Raw genomic sequence first — 10,049 nt, forward strand, 5'->3', positions numbered from 1 at the left:
GTTAAAAAGCCGGTAATGGTTAATACAGTAACAGAGATGTAAGGGGAAAGAAACGTATCAGTGAGAAGAGATGTTTTCCTATAAACCATATAGACAAACAGAATCAAATGTTCTGTTACATTAGACATCACAGCCACTCATGTAATCTCAATGTACGGTTCTATATGGAAAAAGCAGCTGATTTTGGAAAACACATACCCACAAAAAGCTGTCTAAAGCAGTAGAAAGGAAATCTTTGAGCCACCAAGTTATAAAACTGAAGAGCTCTCCAAAAAGTCTCATGACACATGATACTGTGTCTGGTCCTAAGTGCAGCCGCTTGCCACCTAAAAGCCAGAGTCAAGAGACACGGATGGGTGGAAGGAAAAAATGGATTTAATCAAGGTGTGAGAGGGGCAGGCAGGAAGATAAAGTGAGTAGATGACTAAAGTATATTTTTAAAACTTAGGTCCTTAGTTAAAATACCCTTGAGGGTGTGGGGGAATAAGGCTGGAGGGATGACTAGTTTCAAAGGAGGCTGCTCACAGGGTTTCCTACGTGAGTGCTACAATCTGCAGTTAAGTAACTTGGAGGATTAAGTGGGCTGGAAGCACAAGGATTTACTGAATGTCTGTTTTAGTGTTTTAGGAGTGGTTGAACACAGCCCCACATGTCCATTTCTGTATAAAGGACAAACATGTTCATTTTCCATACAGGATAAAACAGAGAGTCTCTGGACTGGAGACCACTAAGACCAATTGAGGAAAGGGTACAATACTGAAAACAAAGCACATACTGAAAATTGAGCTTTTTCTCATTGTCCACCTTTTAGAACGCTGGCAACAGGGCTTCCTTCCTCCAAAGAGGGAAATAAATGAGTCAATAAATATTCATCTGTGGGGATTAGACCAGCTCAATAAAGATAAGCAATAAAAATCCTGACTCTGGCCGGTGCGGTGGCTCACGCTTGTAATCCCAGCACTTTGGGAGGCCAAGGCGGGCGGATCAGGGAGTCAAGAGATCAAGACCATCCTGGCCAACATGGTGAAAACTGTCTCTACTAAAAACATAAAAATTAGCTGGGCATGGTTGTGCTTGTTTGTAGTCCCAACTACTTGGGAGGTGGAGGCAAGAGAATCGCTTGAACTCGGGAGGAGGAGATTGCAGTGAGCCGAGATTGAGTCACTGCACTCCAGCCTGGCGACCGAGCTAGACTTTGTCTCAAAAAAATAAAAATAAAAAAAAACAAAATTCCTGACATTAGGCATTTCCCCAAAAAATAGATCTAACAGCAAAATAATGGTCCTAGTGGTGGGTTTCTAACACTAAATAACTAGAGGGATTTCAGGTAAGCATGTGGGGCTTTGACTAGTAAGTAAAGACATTCGATTTAAATCCTGGATTTAAATCACAATGTGAGTTCTGGAGAGCTCCGAGCAGTGGAGAGATGGAAAGGGCTTCATGGGAGACTCATTCAGCCCGGAAAGTGGACTTTAGAAGGTTGAGCCTCAAAGCAGGGAGCTCACTGGGGAGGTGGGAGGGGCCGGGGGGGGGCAGGAAGGGGAGGTTGGCAGGGAGGGGAGGTAGGCATTCAGTCTACAGGGCTCCTGGGTTTTTCTGAACCTACAGCCTTCCTAAAATATTTAGTGTTCCTGGGATTAATGTCTATTACCTGTTTTCTGAATGGCATGCTTTGTAGTTCTTATAGGAAAGTTCTTGTTCATTATAAGACAATTGTGAACTTCTTGAAACTCCAAAGAAACCTGAATATTGCAAAGTAAGTTCACGGCTGAAGATACTCTTCCATTTTCAACAACCTTGTTACCAAACTCGGCAAAGAGAAGACTCTTAGTGAACGCTCCAAAGGGAACCTGAATCAGGAGAAGCTCAGGCTCTCCCAGGAGCTCCCCTAAAGGGTTTATGTAAGTCTCAGAGGTTCTAGAAACAATCATTGAATAGTTGTTTTCACTTAAAATACCAATTTCCTAACAGTAAGAGAAAAAATAAAACACATTTAAATTCTATAGAGTTTATTTGAACATTTGGAGATTCTTTTTTTCTTTTCTTTCTTTCTCCTGTTTTTGAGACAGAATTTCCCTCTTGTTGTCCAGGCTGGAGTGCAATGGCTCCAGCTCCGCTAACTGCAACCTCAGGCCTGCAGACCCAGTGCAGGATCCACCAGGTGAAGCTAGCTGGGCTCCTGAGTCTAGTGGGGACTTGGAGAATATTTATGTCTAGTTAAGGGATTGTAAATACACCAATCAGCACCCTGTGTCTAGCTCAAGGATTGTAAATACACCAATCAACACTCTGTCAAAATGGACCAATCAGCTCTCTGTAAAGTAGACCAATCAGCTCTCTGTAAAGTGGACCAATCAGCAGGATGTGGGTGGGGCCAGATAAGGGAATAAAAGCAGACTGCCTGAGCTAGCCAGCGGCAACCTGCTCAGGTGCCCAAAGTGTGGGAGCTTTGTTCTTTTTGTTCTTTTGCTGTTTACAATAAATCAAATTGCTGCCTACTGTTTGGGTCCACACTGCTTTTAAAAGCTGTTTAACACCCTCTGCAAAGGTGTGCAGTTTCACTCTTGAAGCCAGGGAGACCACGAAAACGGGAGGAGAGGAGACCGAACAATTCCACACATTAAAGAGCTGTAACACTGCGAAAATCTATGCTTCAGTCTTGTCGAGGAGACCATGAACCTGCCAGAAGGGAGAAGCTCCAGACACATCTGAACGTCTGAAGGAACAAACTCCAGACATACTGTCTTTAAGAAGTGTAACACTGTGAGGGTCCACGGCTTCATTCTTGAAGTCAGCAAGACCAAGAACCCACCAATTCTGGACACACTTTGACATACATGACTGGCAGAAGAGAGAACAAGAGTGAGGAGGAGGAGGAAAAAGTGTAGACAGCAAAAGAGGAGAGAAAGAAGCAGGAAGGGGGAAAGGGAGTAGGGGAAGAGGAAGAAAGAGGAGGAGGAGAATCAAAAAGTAGAACTGATCTAATTTGTAAGTAAAAATCACTCTCAACTCTTCTGAGGAAAATGGAACACTGCTCTAAATTCCAAAGCACAGCCACCACAGGCACAAATAAATATGTAGTTTCTTTTTTACCATGTGTAGAAATGCAGGAGGCATGGCAGTTATTACTTGCCGCAGAGGGAGCTTACAGAGAAAAGTAAACATTCTAGATCAGAGTGAACAGGAGTTAGCATCCGATAAGATAACATAAGATGCAATATTCAGTGCTTTGTCAGAGGAAGAGATGAGATAACTGAAAGATGCACTAAATGAAGATAATAAGAAAACCTTGCACTACAGGAAGTTTTATTCACCTACCTGGGTTCTTCCTCAAAGGTTAGTGGACTTCCTTTCAGATTCGTGAACAGCCATTTTAAGAGCCATAGATAACTTCAAGATTTCACAAATACAGCTTCGCTTCAAAATCGCAAGCCACTTTTGCATAATTTTGATATAATTTGCTAAGTCTCACAGTGTTAGAGTGTTACACTGAAGCAATGATTTTGATAAATCACTTTGGTGAGCAGATTTTGCTTTGAAAATCAGAGCCTATGTCTGCTGACTATGTAGATGCTATATTTGCCATTATTTTACAAAGAAAAAAATGGTCCCTGGACATGAAGTAGAATATCTATTACTATATAAATTTCAAAAAGATAGTGTAGCTTAAGGAATAAATACATAAAGGATGATAATGTTTTATCAGTAACAATTGTCATTGCTGCATTGCACAAATACAATTAAATTGGGCATTGTTTTATTCATCCTGATTAATTCAAGACATTTTATATAGATTAAGAAAACAGCCTATTCTGTGAGTACAAACACCCTAGATATGAGGCCAGCAATGTCAAGTCCCTGTACAGTCTGGTTGACCCATTGTGTAGACCATTTACAAAACTAATTATGTTTTCAAATAATCTACTCATAGGCATGGAATGGATTATTTGAAAATATGGTTTTGTAAATTCAAATAATGACATTAACTTTTTTAGTCAATGGTTTCTAATTGAGTTTAACACGTTTTCATAGTTGCTACTTTCAATCTTCCAAGAGATATGCTATGTGCTGGTCGCTGGTGACAGGGATAAGCCCATTGACTATAGTTTCTAAATACTTCATTGGAATAAATGGATTTAGTGGGCATACTCATAACCAATAGTGAAGTCAAACATTTTTATAAATATGTAGACATTAATTTTCCTTTTAAACTGGCATTCAAAGATGCAGTTAGCAAGAATTTGTGGAGTATGTGTGTCTGCGTGTGGGAGGGAGAGAGAAGATGTATGACTATGTGAGTGTCAATGTGTATGTGTATTTGCTAATTCTGTGAAGTGTGTGCAGATAAGTGTTTGTGTGTGCATCTGTATATGGAGTGAGAGTGGGAGCAGTGTACCAAAATTTATCACTTGATTTCATGCGTCCAAGAGACAACATGATATTGAGTTCTAACCATATTGCTTAGCCATATTTAGGTATAAGGCTATAAGACACACACAAGTTTCCAAGGTGAGATCAGGCATGCTCAGGGGTGATGGGGTTGTGGGTCACACCCAAACTTAATCTTCTCTGCTAGTAATAATATCTGAAGTGGTTCTGCTAAACCTCAGCATTGCAAGCTCTAGCAGATTATTCTCTACTCATATAAGGGTGGAAAGTATATGTCATTCGTTTACTGTGAGTCTTCCAGTTTCTTTTTTACAGAGAACCCACAAAGCTAGAAGATGGCTGCTATATGAATTATGTGGACTCTCCAGAGTTGCAAGTAACTATACCATAAACAATTGAAATGCATGCTTTTCACTTAAATTGTCAAATTTCTTGCCATAAAGTTGTTCAGCATACATTCTTATAATCCTTGTAGCATTTCTAGGGTCTATAATGATGTCCCATTTTCTATTCTTGATATTGGTGATGTTTTCCTTTTGCTAGGTGTTTTGCAGGTTTTAATAATCTTTTCAAAGCATCAGCTTTTGCCAGCACAGATTTTATGATTGGTCTGTGTTCTATTTCATTGGTTTTCATTTTATTTTAATTTTTTTCTATTTGCTTTTGATGCTTAATATTATAAAAATCAAAGGTGCATATAAGGCTTTGACTTTAACAAATTAAAGTAAAATGAGATTTTTTACAAGTTCTTCGATGCTAATTTAGTAATAACATATTTTTTATTAGCTAAAATATTTCTGCTTTTTCCAAGATGAATGATTTCCCAATGAAGGAGCTTTGATTCTAAGAAATTGCTCTTGCCTATTCTTGACTAAGATTTTTAAATGATGAAATCAATCACCATTCTTTAAATGTCTCATGTAATATTTACTGTAGACTGCTGATAATCTTTTAAAGCAGCTAAGGAAGTTAAAATGCTGCCTTTGAGGTAACCAGCCATTTTACAGGAAATATGATATTATTTGCTGTTTTAAAGATGTTAAAATTAATTTCAGTCGTTGAAAATATGTATATAGATACGTATGTAATTTATATGAGAAAATAGCCTTAGTATTTCAAGAAGAAATAAAAATTGTTTTGCCAAACTATGCTGGGTTTATTATCTATATTTGAGTTATGAATTCATGTTATTAAGGTCTTTTAATTCAAGGGATAAAGAAATAGTTTAAATATTTCACTCTAAGTGAGTACTCTGTCTCTTAGATGATTAAAGAAATGGAATAGTTCTTCTCCACCTTTTATCATAGTGGCTGATACTAGCAAAGCACTTCAGTCCTCCTCTAGGAAAATCACCTTGTTTTTCTACACGATTCGTCTCGGTTGTGCACATGTTCTATTTCCTGGGCAGGGGCGGAAGGGGAGCTGCTCTGGAGAGTCTCTGGTCTCACAACAGACCCTGTGAGCAAGAAATAAACTTTGAGGAGGCCAGCCACTGAGACTCGCAGGGTTTATTTGCCATTACAGCACAGCCCATCTTATCCTGGAAAATGTACCACATGAACACAAACATAAAAAACAAGACATTTTATATTTAAAAATGTAACTCAAAAACAAAAAGCTTTTATGACCTGATGTTAGTATAACCATTTGCAAATATTACTGGAGATTGTGCTACCGGGTGTAGGTGGGGTGAAGGTCACAGCTGTGCGGCAGAAATATGACCTGGGCCTTGCGTCAGGAGAAATCTTTGGCCCTCCATCTCTTGGTCATCAGAGGCAACTGCAAAATCAAAGTGCACCAAATACTCCCATTCCTTTGTGATGGCCTTTAGAAATTCAGAAAATGCCAGCCACCCAGGATGTTGGTTGGACCTTTGCCTTCAGAAAGTTTGCCCATCTTGGTCGTCATCATAGAGGAGATGGTGGCTGGACTGAGGTTCTGATCACCCACTCCTAATGTTCGTCTTCCTGGTGCAATACCCATTCATCAGGACAAGAAGAGAAGGAGCCCTTTACTGCCTCTGCCTCCTGAGGGCTGTGGGCTGTTAGGGATGGCCTCCATCCTCCGTGCAGTGTGCAGGTTATTGTGGATGATCGTCTTGGTACTGGGCCTCTCCTGCCTGCTGGGTCAGGCTTGGTGGATAAAGAGACTGGTTCACCGCTGTAAGAGTATTCTGGGCTGACATATGGTGAGTGAGGCATTTGATGGGTGTCATTCTGGTCTGCGGGACTTATTGCCATAGGTTGGTCAGTGCTGTCTGGTGGTGAAGTGAAGCCATCCTTTGATGGCTTCATCCATTGCAGACATGATATTCTATACCTTTGCTGGTGCTGACCCTCTTCATACCCTGCAGCAAGTTCCAGAAGTGGAAACAGTAAAACATCTGCCTCTCTGTCACCACCTTTTTCTCTGCAATCATCTGAAGAGACTGTATGACATGAGCCTCTTCATCAGAGCTGAGCTGAGGAATGGAGACCTGTGAGGTCACTGCATTGTGCCTATCTTCCTATCATTACTGGGCAGGACTTTCTCATCTCCCTTGTCATCTTCCATGTCATCTTAAGTTTTCAGTGAGCCATCATTCCATCCTGCTGGCAAACACCCCCAGGAATGGGGGACACGGAGTTAGAAGAGTCAGCGCATGGACAGCAAGACCTTCCAGAGGCGTGAGCACAACGCAGCTCTCTGAACGGCACGATTTCCCAAAGGCGCTTAAGGACAACTTACCTGATTCTCCTCTTAGATGAAACAGGTATCGGCCAACTAGGATAGTGGTGGTGCTCCACGATGAGACTATCCCAAATGCTACATCAAGTGACACTGGAAACAGCTCCAGTGAAAGACTTTAGCTCCATAAGGAGAACTTATCATTGGGATCCATGGCATGGTTCTTCCCTGGGTGAAGAACCTCACTCTCTGACCTGGTGACCCCATTCACACATTTAAAATTAGTTTATTAAAGACTGAGGGAAAAAAAAAAACTCAGAAAACCAGTAGGTGCAGGGGAGGGGCACGGGAAAGGGAGTTAGTTAAGGGTAAAAGAAACAATCAGTTGGACTCTCTGACACACATTTTATTTCCTGGTTTTATCTTTTTTGGTGATGAAATCAATGATTGCTGAATAAGGCTCACAGCTGGAGGCTTGAAATTCTAGATAGGAAATTTCATGCCAATTTTAATACAACTGGATAGTAAAACTAACACCAGGTGCCTCAAGCTTCACACACACACACACACACACACACACACACACACAACTAGGTTACAATCCTTGCAACTAAAGCAAATCCAATTGCAGACAGTGCTGGACTCACTGGAAAAGAGCTGGTGATTGTTTCTCCTCTGGGTGTCAGAAAGAAGCAAATTTGCAGCCTTTGGGCTGGGCTGGTATTGGTTGATGGGGGTGGAGTCCCCTCCCAGGTCTTCTTTAGAAAACCTTTGGATTCCAGGTAGCACCTCGGACAGCATTTCTTCATAGAGGATACTGTGGTTCCTTCTTACCTGATCACCTGTGGTAAGAAAGCCAGAGACTCGACCCTCTTCACTCCACAACAGCCATAGAAAAGCTCTGGCAGGAGGCAGCAGGCTGACATTTCTAGTTAGCAGCTGCTTCTACTTTGACTCAAGAAAGGTAAGTATTTCACTAGAGCTTATATTAGAAAATCTGGAGTCTGGGATTTTCTTGCTTTTCTTTCAGGGATGTGAGCACACATTACAGGAGAGCTGGCTTTGGTTTGTTTTCACACTCAGGCCAAGCTGGGTCCTCTGAACACTTTTCCATTGCTGGTAAGGAAGGCGAGCACAAGCCTCTCTCTCACACACAGGTGGACTTTACTGTGATACTACAGAAATCTCCTAAAGGACGCAGTGGCAAGACATACCCCGTGTAGTAACATTACCCCTTCACATTGGTCATTTGGCATAATTTCAAAATTCATACTAGTGTATTTAAGACATTTTATAGTTATCAAGTAAATTTTACACTTTAATGCTAATCAATAATTTATCCTTCAAAATCTTATGTATACATGGGATAGATTAAATATGTAAGAAAGCATGATACATGTATGCTCTTCAACTATAATTAATCAGCACATCTGACTAGACCTGAATATAGATAACCACTCATTTCAGTCATGAAGCTCCAGGTGGAGTAGGATTATGTGAAGAGCTTGTGGAAAAAGGATTTTGTTTGTTCAAATTCCTCTATTCAGCCAGATGCTAGCATTCATCTTGCATGCAGGGTCTGGTCTTACCTGCATGGTTCTTGTCATGCCCTCCAGCCATCTTATCTGAGGGCGCTCTGGTGTTTCTTCCACCCTCAAGGCATAGTCATGGACCCAAGTCAGGGCAAACCAGAGCCTGCACATTCACAGCCATGTCATGATCTGCATCATGGCAACCTTCACATGACACGAGTTAGGACACCTCTGCATTTCTGTAATAACTGATTTCCCAGAACGCTCATTTTCTGGGCTACACAGGTTGTTTAATGTTCATCAAGTTAATTGAATGAAATCAACTTTGACAACAGCCTTTGTCATCCACAGTGAGAGATAACTCAAGAGATACCATGTTTGATTTGGGTCCTTCCAATTGAATTTCATTTTTACTTAAAAGCATGTGAAAGTACTGGTTCATTTAACGAAAGTATCATCAACTAACGGGGAGGGGAGATGAGCAAGATGGTGCCTGGTGAGTGCTATTTTCCCTTGATCTCTCCAGGGCATCCAGATCCCAGGGCAAGGTCCTGCTCCCTTCCTTTTGTCCCTGTCCACAGAGGTGCTCTCCTTTCCTTCTCCGTCTGCCTGGGGAGCTAGCCTGAGCACCACATTGAACTCCATCAGACCCCAAGAAAGAAGTCGAGAATGGCAACTGAAATTTGTCATGCTTGAAGCAGCAGCTCCTGGAAGACCTATGAGTTTTGCTCAAGAAACTTTTGGGAACAAAGAAAACTAAACTATAGTGGTGATTTTTTTTTTTTTTTTTTTTTTTTTGAGCTGGATAACATTGCCAGGAAACTTGAAGGTTACTCTTCAAGTATGAGATGTAGGGGGTGTGTACAATAGGCAGCAAGATGGTGGGTACATTTATCTATGGACCACAGAGAATCCTCTTGATACATGATGTTACAAATTAGCAAAGCTTGGAGAATTTAAAAGATCGGTACATTGTACTGAAGAAAGGGAGGGAAGAGTCAGAAACTTTGCTACTGGTTGCCTTGGTGAGCAATAAAATTGATTTGGAGCATATGGAAACAGTAAAACCTGAAAAACACTTATGGGTTTGCCAGGAAAATGGTTTTAGTAGCCACTTTATCTCAGCCAAGACAGGAGACTGTATCTTCCTGTATTTTCAGAAAGTTGCTAATGAAATCCTTGGGATCAAATTAAAGCAGAAAAATAGAAGAGTCACAGAGGGTGGTGAAGGCAGATATTAGAAACTACAACCAGGCCCCTAGAACTGTTACTCTTCCTACAAGTTCTGTGTCTGCATCTGTGAATGCATTTTTTTAAATTGATAGTTCTGGTTGCACCTCACCTCTGCGTGGGCCTGAGCATGTTTGGAAACTTGTTTTACAGGCGACCATCCCTGTAGTTCAGTTAACACTTCCCTTTAGCTCACTTCATCATCAAGTGTTGCCTCCCAGGCCAAAGGCA

General features: G+C 41.1%; 1 pseudogene; it reads left to right on the forward strand.

The window, feature by feature from the left end:
• Nucleotides 1-9,384: 9,384 nt before the first annotated feature.
• Nucleotides 9,385-10,049, forward strand: LOC101000237 (annotated as a pseudogene).

The sequence above is a fragment of the Papio anubis genome, chromosome 13, assembly GCF_008728515.1.
Source record: "Papio anubis isolate 15944 chromosome 13, Panubis1.0, whole genome shotgun sequence".
Lineage (NCBI taxonomy): Eukaryota > Metazoa > Chordata > Mammalia > Primates > Cercopithecidae > Papio > Papio anubis.